The sequence below is a fragment of the Candoia aspera genome, chromosome 1 (assembly GCF_035149785.1).
Source record: "Candoia aspera isolate rCanAsp1 chromosome 1, rCanAsp1.hap2, whole genome shotgun sequence".
Lineage (NCBI taxonomy): Eukaryota > Metazoa > Chordata > Lepidosauria > Squamata > Boidae > Candoia > Candoia aspera.
This window is the reverse complement of record NC_086153.1, coordinates 28,549,352-28,571,088: the sequence shown is the minus strand read 5'-3', so window position 1 is coordinate 28,571,088 and position 21,737 is coordinate 28,549,352.

Sequence of the window (21,737 nt, the reverse complement as noted above, 5' to 3'; positions counted from 1 at the left end):
GGAAACATCAGGACAGCAGACAAATGGAATTATTATTTTTTTTAAAAACCTACATAGATCTAATCTTTTTGCCCTTAGGATGGGGTGTCGGGCTTGTGTTAGATTATCAACATAATTATAGTCTGTGGATACAGACAGACTATTTATTCCTCTTGATTGAGAGATAACTATTGCAGCTTGCCACAGTAGTAACATAAGAAAGGGAAGGTTAGAGAACCATGAAACCCCAGATTATTTCCTCCTCCTCCTCCTCCAACGTGCATATAAAAATGAGGGTGCCCCTTCCTATCATTCTCAAGGAATCATAGATTTGGAATAGCCACAAGAAATTCCATGCATTTCCATGCCTAAACATCTGTTCCATTCCCTTCAGTGAGACCTAAATGCCCTTAAAGGTGTGCTGAATAACAATTACTCTTGCAATATACACCCATCAGCCATGCAGGATGATGGGAATTGTAGGCAAATGAATCTGAAGGACACTAGCTTGTGGAAAGCTGATATTCAGTGCCGTCATTGCATGTGATACATTACACACTAGCATAAGTAGAAGAATGATGAGGGATCCCCAAGTAATTGCATTCTAGCTGACCTAATTTATTTTCCAAATTTCTATCACCACCCATCTCCCCCCAAGGGGGAGTCTGGGCAGTTTACAATAAAACTGGAAGTTAAAACTATAAAAGACATAAATCATACAAATAATCAATATAAATAGAAAGTAAATAAATATAAAATCCAACAGCGACAAGATCTCGTTCAGTAGGGCAGGCACTACGGGACCAGCCACCCCCAGTCTATATAGACAAGAAGGACAATACCCTAAAGGGATTGGGCCCCATGAGCAAGGATTACTTTGGGGGGGGGAGTTGGTGGCAAGGAATAGAACCCCAAAGGCTGGAATGGATTATGTTGCATGGGGGGGGGGTGCTGTAAGAGTGGGCAGGGGGTTGAACTAAATGATACCTCAAGTCCCTTCCAAACCTTATATTCCATGATCTTATGATTCTATGATTGCACACTGCAACACTTCCTTGTACGTCACACTAGCATATAATATTTTAATAAGAATGCATTTAATCTAAAATGATTTATTTATTACAATAACTACGAAGTCACGAAGAGTCGGAAGCGACTGAACGAATAAACAACAACAACTACAACAGAAACCTCAAAGTCTTAGAATGGCAGTGTGTAACCTAGGCCACATGGAAGAGTCAAAAAAGGCAAAATGGTGATGGCAAATAGGAGATAAAGGTACATGGCTTCAACTGTGTGGTTGTGGCCACCATCATGACACACACCATTCCAGCAGATGCCAATGAGGACATTTTAAAAAGTGTGGTTCTGGCTGCCAAAATGTTGCGTTACCTCTGTCTTAAAACAAAAATGTTTTTGGCTTCTACCTTCCTCACCTGCCTGCCATGAATCAAAGAGTACTTTGAGCAAATTGGCAGTAATAAATATATTTAACTCTTATTTTTCCAATGTACAAAACAATACAAGCATAAAGGAAGAACAATGAAAATTCAAAAAGTTGACCCCCCCCCCAACATCAATAAAAGGTCATACTAAATCAGCTTTCTCTTTCCATGAATAGAAAGCTACAGAGCTCCTCAGATAATATCTAACAGGGCTGAAAATTTCCATATCAACTTATATCCATCCAGTGACATCTTTTACGAGGGGAATTGCTGAAAAGTGTGTTAAATGCAAATAGGAATAAATTCAATCAGTTCTTTGCTCACTTGACCCTCCCCTCAACTGTATAATCAACATCCAATAGTATTGTGTATAAAAAGGAAGGATTACTAGTAATATTGTATATTGCAGAGGACACTTTTAAAAAAAAACACAAGGATGAAAATGCTGCTATATGAAGTTTTCAATAAAAATGTGGCATACTGATGCATCAGGTGATATCTTTCTTGCCCCCCCCCCTTTTTTTTTTCTGTTTTGCTTATTCAACTAGTTATGTTGTTTTCTTAAAGCACAGGAAAATAGACAGGTGAGAGATATACTGCCAGCAATCCAGGGCCCTTCTGTTTTGGGAGTTTACACCTGATCAGACTTATAGATGTATCATGGCAGCTGTATTAAAGAAACCCTTTTCAACCCCACTGTTCTTGTGATGAAGGATCACCTGTTGCCATCATTTTAAAATAAACATAATTTTAAAAAATAAAATGTACTCTTGCTAGCCAAAACTTGAAAATCAGGATCAGAAGATAATCACAGGCCATTGGGTAGAAACCACAAAGATGGCATCATGATGTCATCTGTTTGATGCAAATTATATAATTTCCATCAGTCACAACTGGCTCCAATTACATAATTCATGTCATTTGCACAATGGTGTCATGATGCATGTACTATCAATTGCCTCCCTTTGCCCCCTTCCCAATGGATGTTCATGGATAGAGTCATGCTTCTTTATGCAACACATAAAGCTGTGGAATTTGCTGCCATCAGATGTGTTGACAGCTATAGTGTAGATGGTTTGAAAAGAAATTCCTAGAGGATCTGGCTATCAATGAGTTCTTACATTCTTAAGGTCACACAAACTGACAAACTGTTGTAGGGGTTGTTTGTTCGTCCATGTGGACATGGAAATGTGTCTGCCAGATGTCAGACACACTTCTTTACTTCCTTCCCTTTACCAAGGGAATTCTAGATAGAAACCTTCCTCTAAGGCTTTGGGAGATCTGCAACTGAGTGTTTAGGTCATGAGTGCCATGGCTTCAAAATGATGGGTGCAATCAGACAATCAAAGCCTCACTCCTTTTTACGTGTGTGCAATGCACGTTAAAAAAGGGTGGGGCTTTGATTGCTCAGTGATGTCACTAACCATCACTGTGGATGCCCCTAGTTTAAGGAGTAAGTAACACTTGAGAAGGATACAGGTATCATTTTATGAAACCAGAGTTTATTTATTGATTAGATATATATTCTTCCTTTCATTCAGGAGCTCAGAATATCTCAATTTTCACCTGTTGAGGAATAAGGTATTCCGCATCCTACACAAACCTAAACCAGGGTAGAAACACTACCATAAGTGGTGCTGCAGTTAATATGATAAGGGATACATTGATGTCCTCTTTTTTCCATGCAATAGCTGGAAATAAAGGGAAGCTATAGCCAATGGCATTTCTCATTCCCCACACCCCATTTAAAAATATAATCAACAGAGCTAAAAGTCTGACAGTTTCTTCAGCAGCCTGGTGTGCAAACTAACTTCAAGGTTCTGTATGATGTGGCACCCAGTGGACTGTGTGCAGCCAAAGAGATCTTAATTATTATGATTATACTGTGAGTCCATTTCCAAACTTCCAGGAAATCTGGAGCAATGTAGTATGTACATCTTTAATTTAATTACTATTTATTATTTATCATCTCTTCCCCTAAGCTGTGGAGCTCAAAGTCTTTATGGAATTAGCCTAGCACTAATAAAATATGCAGTGCAGAAACCAACCAGCTTAATCATTCTCTTTCTGATGGTTTTTTAATTATTACAACCTTCTTGTCACTGGCCCTTTAGTATTTTTTCCCCTGGATTAACTTGAGATAAAGCAGCCCTTCCTATAGTAGGAAAGTTGGGCATGCAGGTAAAAACTAGGTCATCTTCCAGCTCCTGAATGCTGGCTTTCTGTACAGAAGGTCCTGGGCATTCTTACTGCAATCATCACTTGAAAGCATAAGGCAGGCCTGAATTCAGTCCCGGTATCATCCAGCAGCTGCTAAGATCCAACCTGGGCTACTGATGCTGTCATTCTCACTCATGTGAAGTAAGAGAAATTCCAGCTAGCACTGACTTTCCCAAATACCCAGGACAAAATTATTCCTGTGGTTTTGGTTTTGTACCATGAAAAAGGCCCCAAGAGGCTGCAAATGTTGAAGATAGCTCACATCATATGAAACAGCTCAAAGGGTGCCAGCCTTAGAGCCACGGAACCCCACCTATTTTCATTTCTTGTCAGCTGATCAATATGATCCATTTGCTGGTGAGAAACAGATCATCCGTTTTCTGCTTCCATTAAGGGAGCAGGTAATATTCCACCATTCTCATAGTCCTCCACATTTCATATCATAATGTACACAATCTTCAGCAAAGGATTGTTACCTTGTCGTGGTGCTGGAGCTTGAGCACCTCAATGATGCCATGAGCTAAGCCGTGAAGGGCCACCCAAGACAGGAAGGTCATGACAGAAAGGTCAGATTAAATGCGATCCCTGGGGAAGGTAATGGCAACCCACCCCAGTATTCTTGCCGTGAAAACTAAATGGATCAGTACAACCAGAGATATGTCGGTATGCCATCGGAAGATGAGACCCCCAGGTCGGAAGATGGTCAAAATGCTACTGGGGAGGAACAGAGGATGAGCTCAACTAGCCCCAGACGTGATGACGCAGCTAGCTCAAAGCCAAAAGGACGGCTAGCGGCCGACGGTGCTGGTGGTGAACGGCGAATCCGATGTTCTAAGGATCAACACACCATTGGAACCTGGAATGTAAGATCTATGAGCCAGGGCAAATTGGATGTGGTTATTGGTGAGATGTCAAGATTAAAGATAGACATTTTGGGCATCAGTGAACTGAAATGGACTGGAATGGGCCACTTCACATCAAATGACCACCAGATCTACTACTGTGGACAAGAGGACCACAGAAGAAACGGAGTAGCCTTCATAATTAATAGTAAAGTGGCTAAAGCAGTGCTTGGATACAAACCAAAAAACGATAGAATGATCTCAATTTGAATTCGGGGCAAGCCATCTAACATCACAGTGATCCAAATATACGCCCCAACCACAGATGCTGAAGAAGCTGAAGTAGAGCAGTTCTATGAGGATCTGCAGCACCTACTGGACAACACGCCTAAAAGAGATGTTATTTTCATCACGGGAGACTGGAATGCTAAGGTGGGCAGTCAAATGACACCTGGAATTACAGGTAAGCATGGCCTGGGAGAACAAAACGAAGCAGGACACAGGCTGATAGAATTTTGCCAAGACAACTCACTCTGCATAACAAACACCCTCTTCCAGCAACCTAAGAGATGGCTTTATACATGGACTTCCCCAGATGGACAACACCGAAATCAGATTGACTACATCCTTTGCAGCCAAAGGTGGCGGACATCTATACAGCCGGTAAAAACAAGACCTGGAGCTGACTGTAGTTCAGATCACGAACTTCTTCTTGCACAATTTAGGATCAGACTAAAGAGATTAGGGAAGATCCACAGATCAGCTAGATATGAGCTCACTAATATTCCTAAGGAATATGCAGTGGAGGTGAAGAATAGATTTAAGGGACTGGACTTAGTAGATAGGGTCCCGGAAGAACTCTGGACAGAAGTTTGCAACATTGTTCAGGAGGCGGCAACAAAATATATCCCAAAGAAAGAGAAAACCAAGAAGGCAAAATGGCTATCTGCTGAGACACTAGAAGTAGCCCAAGAAAGAAGGAAAGCAAAAGGCAACAGTGATAGGGGGAGATATGCCCAATTAAATGCAAAATTCCAGAGGTTAGCCAGAAGAGATAAGGAATTATTTTTAAACAAGCAATGCGCGGAAGTGGAAGAAGACAATAGAATAGGAAGGACAAGAGACCTCTTCCAGAAAATTAGAAACATTGGAGGTAAATTCCAGGCAAAAATGGGCATGATCAAAAACAAAGATGGCAAGGACCTAACAGAAGAAGAAGAGATCGAGAAAAGGTGGCAAGAATATACAGAAGACCTGTATAGGAAAGATAACAATATCGGGGATAGCTTTGATGGTGTGGTCAGTGAGCTAGAGCCAGACATCCTGAAGAGTGAGGTTGAATGGGCCTTAAGAAGCATTGCTAATAACAAGGCAGCAGGAGACGACGGCATCCCAGCTGAACTGTTCAAAATCTTGCAAGATGATGCTGTCAAGGTAATGCATGCTATATGCCAGCAAATTTGGAAAATACAAGAATGGCCATCAGACTGGAAAAAATCAACTTATATCCCCATACCAAAAAAGGGAAACACTAAAGAATGTTCAAACTATCGAACAGTGGCACTCATTTCACATGCCAGTAAGGTAATGCTCAAGATCCTGCAAGGTAGACTTCAGCAATTCATGGAGCGAGAATTGCCAGATGTACAAGCTGGGTTTAGAAAAGGCAGAGGAACTAGGGACCAAATTGCCAATATCCGCTGGATAATGGAAAAGGCCAGGGAGTTTCAGAAAAACATCTATTTCTGTTTTACTGACTATTCTAAAGCCTTTGACTGTGTGGACCACAACAAATTGTGGCAAGTTCTTAGCGGTATGGGGATACCAAGTCATCTTGTCTGCCTCCTGCGGAATCTGTATAACGACCAAGTAGCAACGGTAAGAACAGGCCACGGAACAACGGACTGGTTTAAGATTGGGAAAGGAGTACGGCAGGGCTGTATCCTCTCACCCTACCTATTCAACTTGTACGCAGAACACATCATGCGACATGCTGGGCTTGAGGAATCCAAGGCTGGAGTTAAAATCGCTGGAGGAAACATTAACAATCTCAGATATGCAGATGATACCACTTTGATGGTATCTGAAAGCGAAGAGGAACTGAGGAGCCTTATGATGAAGGTGAAAGAAGAAAGTGCAAAAGCTGGCTTGCAGCTAAACCTCAAAAAAACCAAGATTATGGCAACCAGCTTGATGGATAACTGGCAAATAGAGGGAGAAAATGTAGAAGCAGTGAAAGACTTTGTATTTCTAGGTGCGAAGATTACTGCAGATGCTGACTGCAGTCAGGAAATCAGAAGACGCTTAATCCTTGGGAGAAGAGCAATGACAAATCTCAATAGTTAAGAGCAGAGATATCACACTGACAACAAAGGTCCGCATAGTTAAAGCAATGGTGTTCCCCGTAGTAACATATGGCTGCGAGAGCTGGACCATAAGGAAGGCTGAGAGAAGGAAGATCGATGCTTTTGAACTGTGGTGTTGGAGGAAAATTCTGAGAGTGCCTTGGACTGCAAGAAGATCAAACCAGTCCATCCTCCAGGAAATAAAGCCAGACTGCTCACTTGAGGGAATGATATTCAAGGCAAAACTGAAATACTTTGGCCACAGAATGAGAAGACAGGACACCCTGGAGAAGATGCTGATGCTAGGGAGAGTGGAGGGCAAAAGGAAGAGGGGCCGACCAAGGGCAAGGTGGATGGATTCTAGAGGTGACAGACTCGTCCCTGGGGAAGCTGGGGGTGTTGACGACCGACAGGAAGCTCTGGCGTGGGCTGGTCCATGAAGTCACGAAGAGTCGGAAGCAACTAAATGAATAAACAACAACAACAATGTACACAATGTATAATTAAATAGGGAATCTTAACTTTTTAGGTTCTCTCTGAGGATCTATTGAAGGCAGAATCAGGAATCCTTGGCCTTGAGAACATGAGAAGATTGCATGATGCTTGGTTACAGCCATTGAGGAAAACAAGAATGGTGGGCCCTAGAGTCAGCCTGTCCATGATGACTGGACTGCAAGTTCTGTTATAGCAGTTCTTGCTACCATTAAGCAATGCTTTGTCGTATTTCAGTAGCGCAGAGGACTGAACAACCTCTGGTACTGTAGTTGTTCCACGTGATGAACCACTGAAACTGTAGTTTGAAACATCTTTCCTGACAGTGGGTATTTTTAGGACTCTGGACTGGCTCCTTTCACCCTGGCTGGCTATTAAGCCCTCTCCCACCACGAAGGGCTATCTATAGAGGGCTCTCTTTTCAGGCCGCCTGGAACTGGCGCAATGGTAGCTTCTTCTGTGTTTCCAGAAGGTTTGATGGCTCTCACTTCTTGGAACAAGCACTAGTTCTGGACTCCTTTCTAAGCCTTCTAATGGCTATCTCTTAATGGTTTTCTTTGGGATGGCTAGACAGCCAAAGCACATTTTAGACTCGTAGTGTGCTTTGGTCCATGTCTCACACTTCACCCTTCTCAGTGACTAATCAACATTTTTGTTTTTTAATTTGGAGGATAACTGAGGAAAGCTTGATGCCATATAATTGTTTATGAGGGAAAACAGGAGTCAAGCTTGACTTAAAGGAGACTTTACTTTTGGGGTGAAAGAAATACTTCCTTTGATCTGACCTGAGTCTCCTCAGATTTAGCTTCAAATCACATTCTAATATTCTGTGAATGAGAAAGAAACCTCTCCCCATTTTTTTCTATGCCAGCTTTGTTATGCAGGTTTATATACCTCTATACTGTCCCCCTATTACTCACATTTTTTCTAAGCCAAAACAAACTCTCTCCATTGGGGAGTTGCCAACAACCACTTTGTTGCTTTTTTTCTGCATTGTTTCTAGTTCTATAATATTATTTGGGATGTGTAGTGTCCAGAGCTGTACCAAATTTCCTTAGAATCTCTGCATATTTTCCCTCCCACATATTTCTGTAGATCTGATTTTGACACTTCAAACTCTCCCATTGTGGCACAGTTAATTATCTCGAACTGGTTATTAAGAAAAGCAGCTATTTTTCATCCTCATGTGAGCATGTTGCAACAGATATCAGCCTAAACATGAGAGAAGAGGACTGTTCTCTGTGACCCAGTTAATTCTCATAGCTGTCCATTTTTCTGTACTGATCTAATCAGCACAAGGATAACCATATTCATTATTTGCTTAAATAAGGGATATGATCAGTCCGTCTGACTAACTTCGGTCAGAATAACCTGCAGAAAATGGATATTTTCTAAAAGTAAAACGAGTTGGACCATTCAAAAATATCTAATATAATTTCAAAATTGAAATCCTAATATTCAATTTCAGCCTTTTCTCTTGTTTTTAAATATAATTTCAGGGACTTTTGTGAACAAGTGAAATGGAAGAACATGTTTCATTTGAGATGTTGCTATAAAGGAGAACATTGGTGATGGGTGCAAAATGAATACAAAATATGGACTGTCCTCCATTGCACATATGGAACATATACATAGTATTCTCATTCTCTATTAGTTGCATTGACAGAGACTTCAGAGATTAGTAGTGGCAAGGATCTTTAAATCCTTGAACCAACAGTTGAAACCATGAAGCCATCCAGATTCCATTTCTCATTAGCCCCAACTAATGCTGAAAATGAAAGCCCAACAAAGTCTGAAGGACCACAAATCTCCTTCCTGCCTTAAATGATATGAGTCCTTGTTATATTTGGGCTTCCATATATTCACATGAATTTATCTGAGCCTTGAGGTTGCCATCTAAGGCCATATTCTTATTCCCCAACCCCTTTCTAAGGTCTGATTTGGAAAAACAAAGAATGGGTCACTCTGTGTGATAGCTCCAGTATTTTAAGATTCTTGATAGAGAGCTGAGTAGTATCAGCTTCATCACTTTCTGAGCCAGTTTTTAGAAGTGTTCCAGAGTTTTTCCTTTTTCTAAAGCCCATTTGAGATAGCAAATATTTCAAAGTCATAGATACAACCCCAACTTGTAGGAAATACAACATTGGCTTTCCCCTCTCTGCCAGCCTGTAAAGTCGGCTCCTTGTACGGGCAAGAATCCCTGACAATGGAAAGGCCCTATATAGAATGTGGCAGACCCTCTATAAACCAAAACAAAAATAGGAAGGGGAGCAAACATGCCTCCTTCTACTTCCAATCTGAAATTCTGTTTCCAGCAGCTATTTGGAAATGTTGGATGATGCCATTATTGGAGAGTTCCAAACAATGCTTAGGGTTGTTCTGCTAGCTGTTTTATTTTATTGGATATAAAATAATCACTGCTTTTATTGTATTGTTTGTTTATATTATACTGATTTGCTTTATTGCTACAGAGCATATTTGCACTACTTATATATGGCAAGCCATTTTGTGAAGGCTTTTTTATATAAGAGAGTAAATGAAATAGAATGTATTCATGCATCTTCTGCAGAAGTTATATAAGACTCCTTGAAGTGAAACTATGAAAATCTGCCTTTCCATTAAGGAAGCACAAAGTTGTAATTAGCTACCTCCCCACCACCACCACCAATGGCCACTTTTATATCCCAATATTTCTCAACCTATAGGTTAAAAATGCTGGCATGGTAGTCCCAGCACACCTGAAGGACAAATATTGAGACAGTTCCTGATCCCAAGGTAAACAAAGCTCAACTTGCCTATTCACCTTACCAGCAGACCTGTGCATAGAAATTCAGACCTCTCTTTACTCAAAACCATAGCTGAGCTTCAAGGATCAATGTTCACAAAAGATGCTCATGGTGGAAATGGATATGGCCTCTCCCTTTCCAGTGTATATTTTTCTCCATGATGGGCTCACATCCAGCCCTGAAGCCTGACTAGAGAAGAAAGGAGCCCTAATGACAGATTACAGGACAGGAAGCCCTATGGAATTGGGTAATTAGCTTCATCAGCATTTCTTTTCTGTTCTTAAACAAAGAAAGATGGTCAAACACCTAAGTCTACGAATCTAAGAATCAGCACCTGGAATGTTTCTAAAATACAGGCTCTGTTGCAAACTGCAGAAGAGGTAAGAGGTGGACATTTCAAGGAGTTAAACGCTGACAAGAATGAAGTCTGGTGTTCAGGGCATTAGGTTCCCCAACAACTTAAAACCAGACAGCCTCTCTCTCTCTCCCTCCTCCCCTCCCTTTCTTTTTTGAAAACACAGCCCTGTTTGACAAAGGTGTCATGTGATATTAAACATGATCTCAAACCTGTGAACACTGACCTTTGCCCCCTTTTTCAAATCTGCAATGGAGATTTGGCTGGGATACAAACTCCCGTCGGTGAGTCAGGGCTGAAAGTTTGCATAGCAGTTCTGAATCGAAAATGGTACAATCCTGGGGTCAGCGTAACACAAAACACACGGGCCCCCTAGACATAACACAGACTTTCTCTTTCTAAACACCATTATAAGCTGTTTGTCAGCCCCATTGGCCAGCAGATGCTTCAAATGTACATGGATTTCTTGGTTGATGATTGCACAACACCCCGTTTCTGACTTCATTCATAGTTTAGCTTTTTTGGGTGGGTTGCAATAGCTGAGTGCACTTCTAGTAGTCAAGAGCTGGAGCAAAGGAAAAGGCTAAAAAAAATATTGAGAGGGGAGGGCGGATAAATGTTCTGTTAAACGTTTCTTTGTTATAATGCTGAACTGTAATGAAGGCTAACTTCCTTCCCCCCCAACCCATAGCAGAGAAAGTCAAGCAAACCACAAAAGTCTTCCTGTTTCAGTAAAAGGCATGCCAGAGAGAGAGATTCTCATGCATTAAGCTTTCTTGAGAAATCTACACCTAAGAATATAAAGTGTGATTATAACCAGCCACGATTGCACACATGTAATCAGAACAATCTACTTGCTGGGGAGGTGGGACTGGTTGGGGCACTTTGAGAATATGGGAGTGACCCTCCTTCCCCTTATCTGTGCTACCTGTGAAATGGCTTTCTTGAACTCAAAGTCCTGAAGCAAGGGGAAGTCTGCAGTGAGTCATATTCTAGTGTGACACAGTAGTGCAACAGAAGATTAGCTGTCTGTCCAAGTTATGTATGGAGGGGGAACGTTCAACTCACAGAAACATGGGTGGCATTGACCCATTTTCTGGGTCCATACAATTCTCAGGCTGGGTGCAACCAGCTAAATCACAAAAGCAAACAAATAACCAAGCTTAACATGTTGCATGAATACAACTGCTGGGTCCTTCACCCCCTAGGTTAAGTGTATTGTGTGAACAAACCTATAGTGCTGGAAGAAGTGATTTAGCCTCTGTTTGAATGTCCACTCTTCCATAGCTAATCTACAGTGTTTAGCAGATCTTGAGAACACAGCATATACGTAAGTCAGTGGATCCTCCAGGTTCAGCAGCAGCAACATGGGCAGGGGGGGACAAGATGAGGCAGATGATGAGACACACATGATGACATCATCACACAAATGCCGCAACTTACATGCTTGCATAGGATGCCATAGACATGTTGGAAGTTTTGGCAAATCCAGCATGCCTCATTAACATGTAAATTAAGTTGCCCAAAATGCAACTCTGAGGAAGCTGTTTGTTGCCACTCCCACTTCCTGTTTCCCTCTTTCCTTCTTCTCCACCCAGGGGGAGGCAGCATGGATGCTGCTCTCTTCATCAGGGCCATGTGCTTGGGCCTTGATGAGGGATTCTGCCCCTTTCTTTCACACACCTCTTAGCAGCTGTAGGGCTGAGAGTTTAGGGCAAAACTAAGTAATTAGAAAAGAAAAGAAGAACAAAGGACCTTCGTCCTTTTCCACCAAGATGGATGTAACAGAAGCAACAAAGAATAAAGTCAGTAAGCTTCTTTTTACTTCTTAACCTAATGTGTCTAAGCGTGTGGTTCTTTATGCTTGGGAGGGCTGAATGTGTAAGATCAATAACCTGTGTTCACTGAAGCTATCTAAGATAATTTTCTTTTTCTGGGCCAGCTTCTAAGCTGTATTATAAGCTCTGCTCCATTTCAGTGGTTCTAGCAGGCTGCTGAATTGGCTTCAAGAGACAAGTACATAATTGCATCATTTCTGTGATATCATCATAAATGTGTCATTGTTTTGATGTAATTGTGATCTGGAGTGGAGACGCTGCTGGCAGCAACTTTCTGAATATTAACTTTTGAAGTAAACTAGTGGGTGTTGTCTTCACACCCTGTTTGTAAGTACCTTAGAAAAAACGTCGTTAGCTCATATTTTGAAGACTGCGTTAAACTAGATGGATCCATGACCTGATCCAGCAGTAGAGCTTGTCTCTTCTGTTATTTTTAACTTGGTTGTTCCTTCTAAGATTGGTACGGCCACCTCTCTCCTTGTTCTCTCTGGTCCAAAGGGCAGGTAATGGAAAAGAGTGGACCTTGCTGAAAGCTACTGCCAATCCAAGGAAGAACGAAAATACTGTAGATGGTCAAGTGGTCTGACCCCACACAGGATCAGACCAAAGAACTATAGCCTACACCCTGATTCCTACAGTGATCAACCAGATATAGTAAGGAGGGCATGAAAGCTTTAATGGACTCCTGCACATGGCCCCAGTTATTGGTATTGAGAGTAGTCTTACTCTCAGTTATAGTTCTCTTTTTGCTGTTCCTGAAAGCATTGATTGTCATGTGCATTTCTGGAGGACATAAGCTGTGGTGTGTTAGAAGGCGGTTTTATGGGATATCTGATATTGAGGCTGAAAGAAGAAGAGAAAATACATTTTGCTAATGCCAGAGCTACAACATCTCTCTGCTAAGAATTAACTGCCAGGAACCCCTGTAAACCCACCATCATAAATACTGCTGGCCTAATTAACCTTCGACTCCCTATAGCAGCCCAGCTGGTCCACTACCCTGTTACATTTTATATTTATGATTCTTCCCAAACAATATAAATGACTGTTGTTTTCCTTACTCTTTTCCCTCGTTGTTCTTGTTTTTTGAGAGTAAAAAAGGCCTTGATTGCAGAATCTGTGTCCAATGCCTAATGCCAACTACTCCCTTCACCTGCTGCCTTAACCTTGTGGAAGATGTTAGCCCATCACTAGAGTTAAAATAAGATTCAACTGCCAGTCCATTTGAATTATATAAAATAAAATAGAGAGTAAAATCTTTCAGGTGGCTCTGATTGACTGACATTGTGCACAGGTTAAAGCAGTGTTTTTCAAACTTGGCAACTTTAAGATGTGTGGACTTCAGCTCCCAGAATTCCCCAGCATGCAGATCAGAAAGCAGACAAGAGCCTGTGGCTACGATACCATAGCTCACCTATGGTTGCCATGTATGAGCTGTAGAGGCCTGGATGATCACTAGAGGGCAGCAGTTTTGGGTAGTTTTAAGGGGACTCTTTCAGAGGATGAGCATCAGCTGGGATGGGCAACCAGTCTGGGGCTCCTGATCCCAGTAACTGCCCAGTTCTAACTTGGAACTTTAAGAAGTTTGAGCAGCCTGAAGGAAGGATTGCTCTCACATGTAATAAGATCTTCCTCCTCCATGATTTAACTGTGGATGAGGCAGCCAACCTGACATGCATAACAAAGACCTGGATGGGCTTACAAGGGCGATTTCCCCTTCAAAGAATTGTCTGCCTTGGTTTCAAGTTTGGCACCAGCCACAACTCCAGGGTGAGGGAAAGGGGTTGGCAGTTGTCATCCCGGAGACTTTGAGGGCTTTTGAGGCCCTGCTCCACAGACATGTGAATGTGAGAATGTCAGGTTCAGTTTGGGTTCTAGGCAGTAGCTGGAATTGTTGCTGTTGTACTAGCCTCCTTGTTGTGCAGAGATATCCCTGCTGAGCTACTGGACTTCATAACCAGTTTTCAGAGCCAGTTTGGTCTAGTGGTTAAGGCAACAGGCTAGAAACCAGGAGCCTGAGAGTTCTAGTCCCACCTTAGGTATGAAAGCCGGCTGGGTGACCTTGGGCCAGTCACTCTCTCAGCCCATCCCACCTCACAGGGTTGTTGTTGTGGGGAAAATAGGAGGAGGAAGGAGTATTAGGTATGTTTACTGCCTTGAGTTATTTATTAAAAAAAAAAAGACGGGATAGTAAATAAATAAATAAATAAATAAATAACCAGGTTGATGGTGAAATTGCTGAGGCTTATGGTCCTTGGGCACTTCAGTCTCCCCTATGTGGCATTGAGTCTTGATCACCTCAGGAGTTCGCATCCACCATGGTGACCATGGACCTGAGCCAAGTAACTGACAAAACATACTGGAGGTTACACTCTAGATCTAGTTTTTATCTCAGGGCAGCTATGACATGATCTGGATGTTGAAGATATTACCATCAGTCCATTGCCTGACAAATTACTCTCTAATTGCTTTTCATCTTACTGGTGCCACCCTCCCCTGCAGGGAGGACCTATTAGATTGGTCTGCCCCAGGTGACTAAAGGACCCTGTTAGGTTCCAGAGGGAGCTTGGGGCTTTTCCTGAGGATCTGATGGGCAGTTTGGCTGAGCCTTGGTCTCAGCCTGGAATAGGCAAGTGATGGGGCCTTGGACAGGACTGTTCCCATGCCGACTCTCACTATGCTCCAATCCTAGAGTGTTCCTTGGTTTTCTACGCAACTTAGAGAGATGAAGCACCAGAAGAGACGAAGCACCAGAAGAGACACCTACAGCACCACTGAAGGAAGATGAAGAATGAATCCAACTGGGCATGAGTAAGAGCCTATATTAGGAATTACATCATGGTGATAAGAGCAACAAAATGTAGTTATTTTTCTGCTCTTATCATGTCCACAGATAGGTGACCAATGGCCCTTTTTAAAGTGATCTGTACCTTGCTGGGAAGGGCCAAGTCATAGGACCATCTATAGGGCCATTGGGAGGAATATTCTAGTCATCTGGTAAATGAAGTGGCTCAGTTTTGCTCAGAGTTAGACTCTAGCTGGTCCTATTAAGTTAGACTCTAACAAGAGTTAGACTCTAACAAGTCCTATTAAGGGGATAAAAACAGGATCTTTGTATGATTTAACTGAGATAAATTTAAGCCATTTAACTCCTGAAGAGCTGGACAGGATTCTGCCAACCAGACCACTTATTAGATCCATGTCTCTCCTGGTTGGTAAAGGCCACCTCTGATGGCATGTGGTTGAGTCTACATTTTAGTATCAGCTTTGTTGGGGGGGGGGGGCTTCCTGCTACCTTAAGGAAGGCCATGGTGCATCCCTTCCTCAAGAGGCATACATTGGAGCCAAGTGGACAATTTTTGTCCAGCCTCCAAACTTCCCTTTTTAGAGAAGGCAGCTACAGAGGCCCTGAAGGAAACTGATTATCTAGACCCCTTTCAATTAGGTTTCAAGCCTGGACATAGTATTGAGACAGCATTGGTTGTACTTGCTGATGACCTCTGGCAGAGGCAAGATCAGGGTCATGCATCTTGGTTTTCCTTGATCTCTCAGCAACTTTTCATACTATCAACCATGGTATTTTTCTGGCCTGCCTGCAGGATTAGGACTGGGGAATACAGGGCTGTGGTGGTTCTCCTCCTTTCTCTGTGATCAGGTCCAGTTCATGTTGACAAGAGGAGAGTGATTGAAGCCAAGACCTCTAGTGTGTGGTGTACCTCAGAGCTCTACACTGTTGCCCCTTCTGTTTAACATTTATGTGAGGCTATAGAATGAGACCATCTATTGGTTTGGGGTCAAGTACCATCAATATGTAGTTAATACTTAACTGTACATCTCAACCCCAGACTGACCAGATAATGCTGTCAAGGTCTTGTCTGAATGCCTGGAGGCTGTGGGGACCTGGATGAGGAAAAACAGGCTCATGCTCAACCCTGACAAGACTGAGTAGCTATGGGTGTTTGGAACTTGTGGGTCAATAGATGTTCCATCTTTACTCCTGAATGCAGTTGCATTGCACCCTTTAGGACTGGTCCCCAATTTTGGGGTCATCTTAGACTCACATCTCCTGCTTGAGCAGATGGCAACTTTGGCTAAGAAGGCCTTTGCACCAATTGTGCAACAATTGCACCCCACCTGGACTGGGACACCCTTCAGACAGTGACTCATGCTTTGGCCAACTCCTGCATATAGTATTGCAATGTGTTCTATCTGGAGCTGCCCTTAAAACCATTTGGAAGCTGTCACTGGTCCAGAATGCAGTGGCACAGGCAATTATGCGTGTATCATTGTTCCATGAGATGCACTGGGTTTCAGTAGGCTTTCAGGTGCTGGTTATCACTTATAAAGCCCTTCATAGCATAAGGCCTGGTTATCTAAGCAATGGTCTGCCTTCTGTAATTTTGGCCTAACCAGTGTGATCAGGCAGAGTGGACATGCTCCATGTCTCCTCTGTTAAGCAGTGTCATCTGGTGGGACCTAGGAAGCAGGCCTTCTCTGTCACTGCACCTGCTCTTTGGAACACCATCCCAAGATCTGTCTGGTCCCTACCTTGACTGTTTAAAGAACCTTGAAAATTTGGTTCTTCCCCCAGCTCTTAGGCAGAGTGAGTGGTGGGTTCTCTGTATTTCTTATGGTTAGAACAATTGGTAGTGTTTTTTACTGTACCCTACCCAGAGTTGTTATGGAGTTGGGGAACCTTATAAAAACAAACAAACGTAAGGTTGGATTTTGTCAATTTTCTTTTCTACAGTAGGCAATTCACTTGGAAGGGACTTCTTGCACTGAGGAGCTCAAAGTGGCCAAAGACCACCTGACATGTTTCCACAGTGGCCAACCAGATGCTTCTGAGAAACCCATAAGCAAAGTGTGAAAACATCCCCCAATTACTCTCCATGAATATACTCCATGATGGTCAGCTCACTCCAGCCCTTTCCTAGGCTGTATTCAACTTACTGATAGCCACTAGACAGAATTTTAGCTCAGGATTGGGTGATTTCTCCATGACCTCATAATACAGAGAAAGAGAGAGACAGAAGTGTGTGCTAGTATAGAGAAAATGCTGGACTTGTGCAAGGAACAACTTAAAATGGCGTCCATACAAGAGCTGTAACAGGTCATCAGTCCTAAGGTTTGAATGAGTAAATATCTCGAAAATTTGAAAAACAGAAGGCAAATTAGGTTTGTAAATTATGTCTTTGGTTCTTTCACTAGAGGAAGTGGGCAAGAGTCCACAAACAAACCAAATCTCAGTTTGAAATAGAGTCCTTGATAATCTGACTTTCAGGCAAAAAGTTGAGGGTTTCTCCTCTCTTTCCCCGTCTCCCTTCCACATCAAGCTTCTCTTATTTTTTTAAGGATTTATTGGAGAAATGTGAGTACTTTAATCTCTAAAGCAGCCAGCTATTTGAATATCACCTTTTGTTCCTAACTATGGGAGCCAAGGAGTAACTGAGGTAGATTTTCTTCCTTTTTCCCAGTGCTTTTTTAGAGCAATTCTTGGCTTTTCAACTCTATATAGACCAAACAATTTCTTTCCCTCTTTATCTCAGCACTCTACACCTTGCATTCCTTTCCCTTCAGACTTTGGCCTTCAGTGTTTGGCAAACAAGCAAGGTTAAAGGCGAGAGATGGGATTATGTTGTTTTATAATAGTTTCTTCCTTTTAAAAAAAGAACTATTTACTGGTCAGCTGGAAGAAGGTCCTCTGGCTTTCCTCCTAATACAGACAGCTTCCTTCTTAATTACAGAATACCTCTGATAAAGTTGAATGCCAGCAGATACCAACAGAACTTTCAATAGAATCATGACATTTTCCCTCTGCTTCAGACTTCCCGGAACATATTCCAGAAACAGCTGCAATTTTGCAGCACCCAAGGCCATCCCATCCCATCCCATCCCATCCCAATAAATAATCCAAACAGCTGCTAGAACACTGAGAGCTCTTACCAAACAGATCCTCTTGCTCAGATTTCTCTAATTTGTGGTCTCCAGATGTTTAAGATGACAACTCCACTCATTGGCTGGGGTTGATGGGAATTGTGATCCAAACACCCAGAGATAACAGGTTGGGAAAATGTACTCTAGGAGCTAGCATCCACCATTACCACCAACCCACTATTACAACTTTGGCACATTAGAATAACAGTAATGGCACTAAACAACAGCAACTACTTTTATATAATCCCTCTGCTCTTGCATATCCTGTGCAACTGTATTTGATTTCCATAGCTTGCAGGATTCGGCTTCTTTCATTTCCAGAATGTGAAGCACGTGGATGCAAAATCTCCATTGTTTTAAAGCAGAGCAACCAGTCTGTCTCACAATTACCAAGAACAAAACTGCTATCCGAGCACAGACTAATTATGGGACCTTTAAAAAGGAGGAGGTCTGGTAGGACACAGTATCTTCTGATGGGAGAGGACAGGGATGAGTTTCTCTCCACTGCAAACCCAAACGGCTGTCTGCAGACAAATCCTCCATATATGGCATGCACATATGCACAAAAACCATACCCAGGCCAGCTTGAGTGTTATTCCCACAAGAAAAATTAAACACTCCTAATGCTTTTTTGAAGTGAATTGCGCCCACCCACCCCCTTCATTTGCATCTTATAATAAGGATGTTATCATTCTAGTTTATAGCTCAGCTCTTTAGTTGCTATCTCTCGGGGGCTTAGATTGCTCCTCCAGAGTTCAATATCTGTCTGTGAACGAAATGTAATCTTTTGAAAGCACTTTCCTTCCGTATTAACATTACAGCTCTGATGAGTTAAAGGTTTTTCACTTTTCCAAGGTGTACAAGGTGTTTTGCTATTCCAGAGCGAGCCCACCAGATAATGGACTTGGATGTACTACCCCCATTCAGCCGACGGGCTGTGTGAGCCAGCTACGAGCTGAGAAACCTTTTTCACCTCTTTACACTGAGCCATAATCTCCAGTGTGCTCAGTCTCTTACATTTAGATTAATTATAAAACCTTGTCACTAGGATATTAAAATGATGTTTAATACACAAAAGGGAATAAAGGAAAGGAAGGGGTGATAGTGGAAAAAGAATGTATCATTTTGCCCCATGACCTGTCTCACCAGTTGCATGCAATATTGGCTTCAAGTTTATTTTGTTCCTGCATTTCTGTTTCATAACTATTCTTTCGATGGCACTTCGAATAAAGGGCTTTTCCCTTTGAAAATGCCCAAGGCCACATCTACTTGATGTGTATGTATATGCTATATATTGTCTCCATACCAGCAGAGGTGGTAAATTCAAGAACAACTAACCCATGAAAAGGAAATCATACAGAAAGGTTATTCTCCCCTCCCAGCACCCACCCGCTCCTCTTTTCTAAGAATAATTACCTTGGCAAAATAAGAATAATGGTAATAATAATGGGGCCCAAGAACATGACCTTACAGAGAGGAAAAAGGGCCATGAGCATCCAATAGGATCTGCAGTGAGTGCTCATCTCTCCCTCCCTCCCTTTTTTTTTTCTTTAGAAACAAGCTTTCAATGAGTCAGGTTGAATACTCCAAATCTTCAATACCTGAGGCTAATAAATATTCAGAGAAATTGTGACATATCTCCTCATAATATCATTCCAAAGAACTTTTACTTGAAATCTACATATCATCTATCATAAACTCTTCTCCTGGCCCCCTCCCCCACCCTCACCCCCCAGTGTGAGTTTGGTTGAAGGTTACTTTGAAACCTGTTGATGAAAGCCTGCCATGATCGCAAAGGAAGCAGATTAGTTTCTGTGGTGAGCAGCAGATCGTCATAGAACTAAACATGTCCCTCCGGTGACTGTGAAAATGTACCTTTCTGCAACATATGAGAAGCTGCTTAGTGGTGAATGAATGAATGGAACTGGCTATTCTTAAATCCCCTGCTGACCACAAGTCAATGGCTGCATATATTTCTGGGAATGATAAATAAGTGAACTGCCTCAAAGAGTTATTCTAAAGTTGGATACAAAGACAGAGGCTTTAGAGATGATGACAGGTTTACGTCCAGCTAATGAGATCCCTTTTTTATGTGATTTCAAATCTCGGTGCAATAAGGTACATAAAATAGACTATTATCATCACCACCACCACCACCACCAACGCTGTCATCTAAGTGAAGAACTATATTTGTTTATTAAATTACTAGGCCAACCTTCAGTACAAGCATTCCCCAAATTGCATGCACAGTTACATGATTAAAAACAAATATAATAGTATTTTCAACAAGATTACATAGTACATAAAACAGCGGTGATAAAATTGTCATGATGTAACAACTGAAAGCTTGGGAAAATATAAAGGAATTTGGCAGAGTCCAGGATTCTATAAATAAGGTGCCACCACTAAACAGGCCAGCCCCTGCAACTTTGTCACTGCTTGTTTCTTTCCTTGGGGAGGAGGACCAGCTACCATGGAAGTAAATGTTCTTTGGGTAACCAAATCCCAAGAGGTACAGAGTTTTAAAGATAAATTTCAGTAGTTCGAATTGTGTTTGGGAATGGGCCTGTAATCAGGGAAAGTGTTTGGAAATTGATAAGACGCATTTCAAGCTATTAAGCTTAGCCCTTCTGGAGTCAAGGCTTTAGTGGGGGAGGTTTACCCTTTCTTCCCATGCTATTAATTGTTTTCATAATTCACCCCATCCTCCAGCTCCTATTGCCCCTATGTCCTGTTCATTTAGTATCCTGGGCTCACAGTGACAAAGGTGTACAAAACTGTTACGTACAATGGGCTCCTGGTTGGTGCTACCCCTGTACACAGAGCTCATTCTTCATTAAGTGTGGCAGGGAGCATGAATTTGTCCAAAGGCCCATTCTCACATGAGCTGACTCAGAATTTTGGCAAATCACCAGGAGGGAAATTCCAGAGCTGTAGGGAACATCTCTGTATGATGTCAAGGGATAAGAGGATTTATGCCATAGATAAGAGACATGATTAAATTGTAAAACTTTAAATTTTGGTGTGAAAGCTTGCATCTTAAAACCCCAATTTGGACTTTTTAAACATGATTTTCTGTAATTTCTACGCTTCTATTTCAAACTAGGCAAAATGTCAAATCCCACCACAACACTTTTCTAGTAGATGAGCTATGTTCATATATAATGCGAAGCCAGAGGCGATCAATGTTTTGCTGGCCAGAGCAGTGGGGGGTGGGGGTGATGCAAAGGGCACTAGTGGGCAGAGTGATGATGACAGAATTGAACAGGGCTCTGACATATAAACACAGGGCTGGGTTTTCTGCTTTTGGGATGGAGATGCTTTTGTTTATGTTAAAGGCTACTTTTAAACTTAAATTTCTATTTAATTCTACTTCCTGCCCAAAAGTGAAATAAATTGCCAATCGAATATCTGTGGTATAATTGGAGTGGCAGTAAAGGGGTGGGGGAGGAGATAGTTCCAGGGTTTCATGTGATCTGTGGGCCACAGATTGCCCAC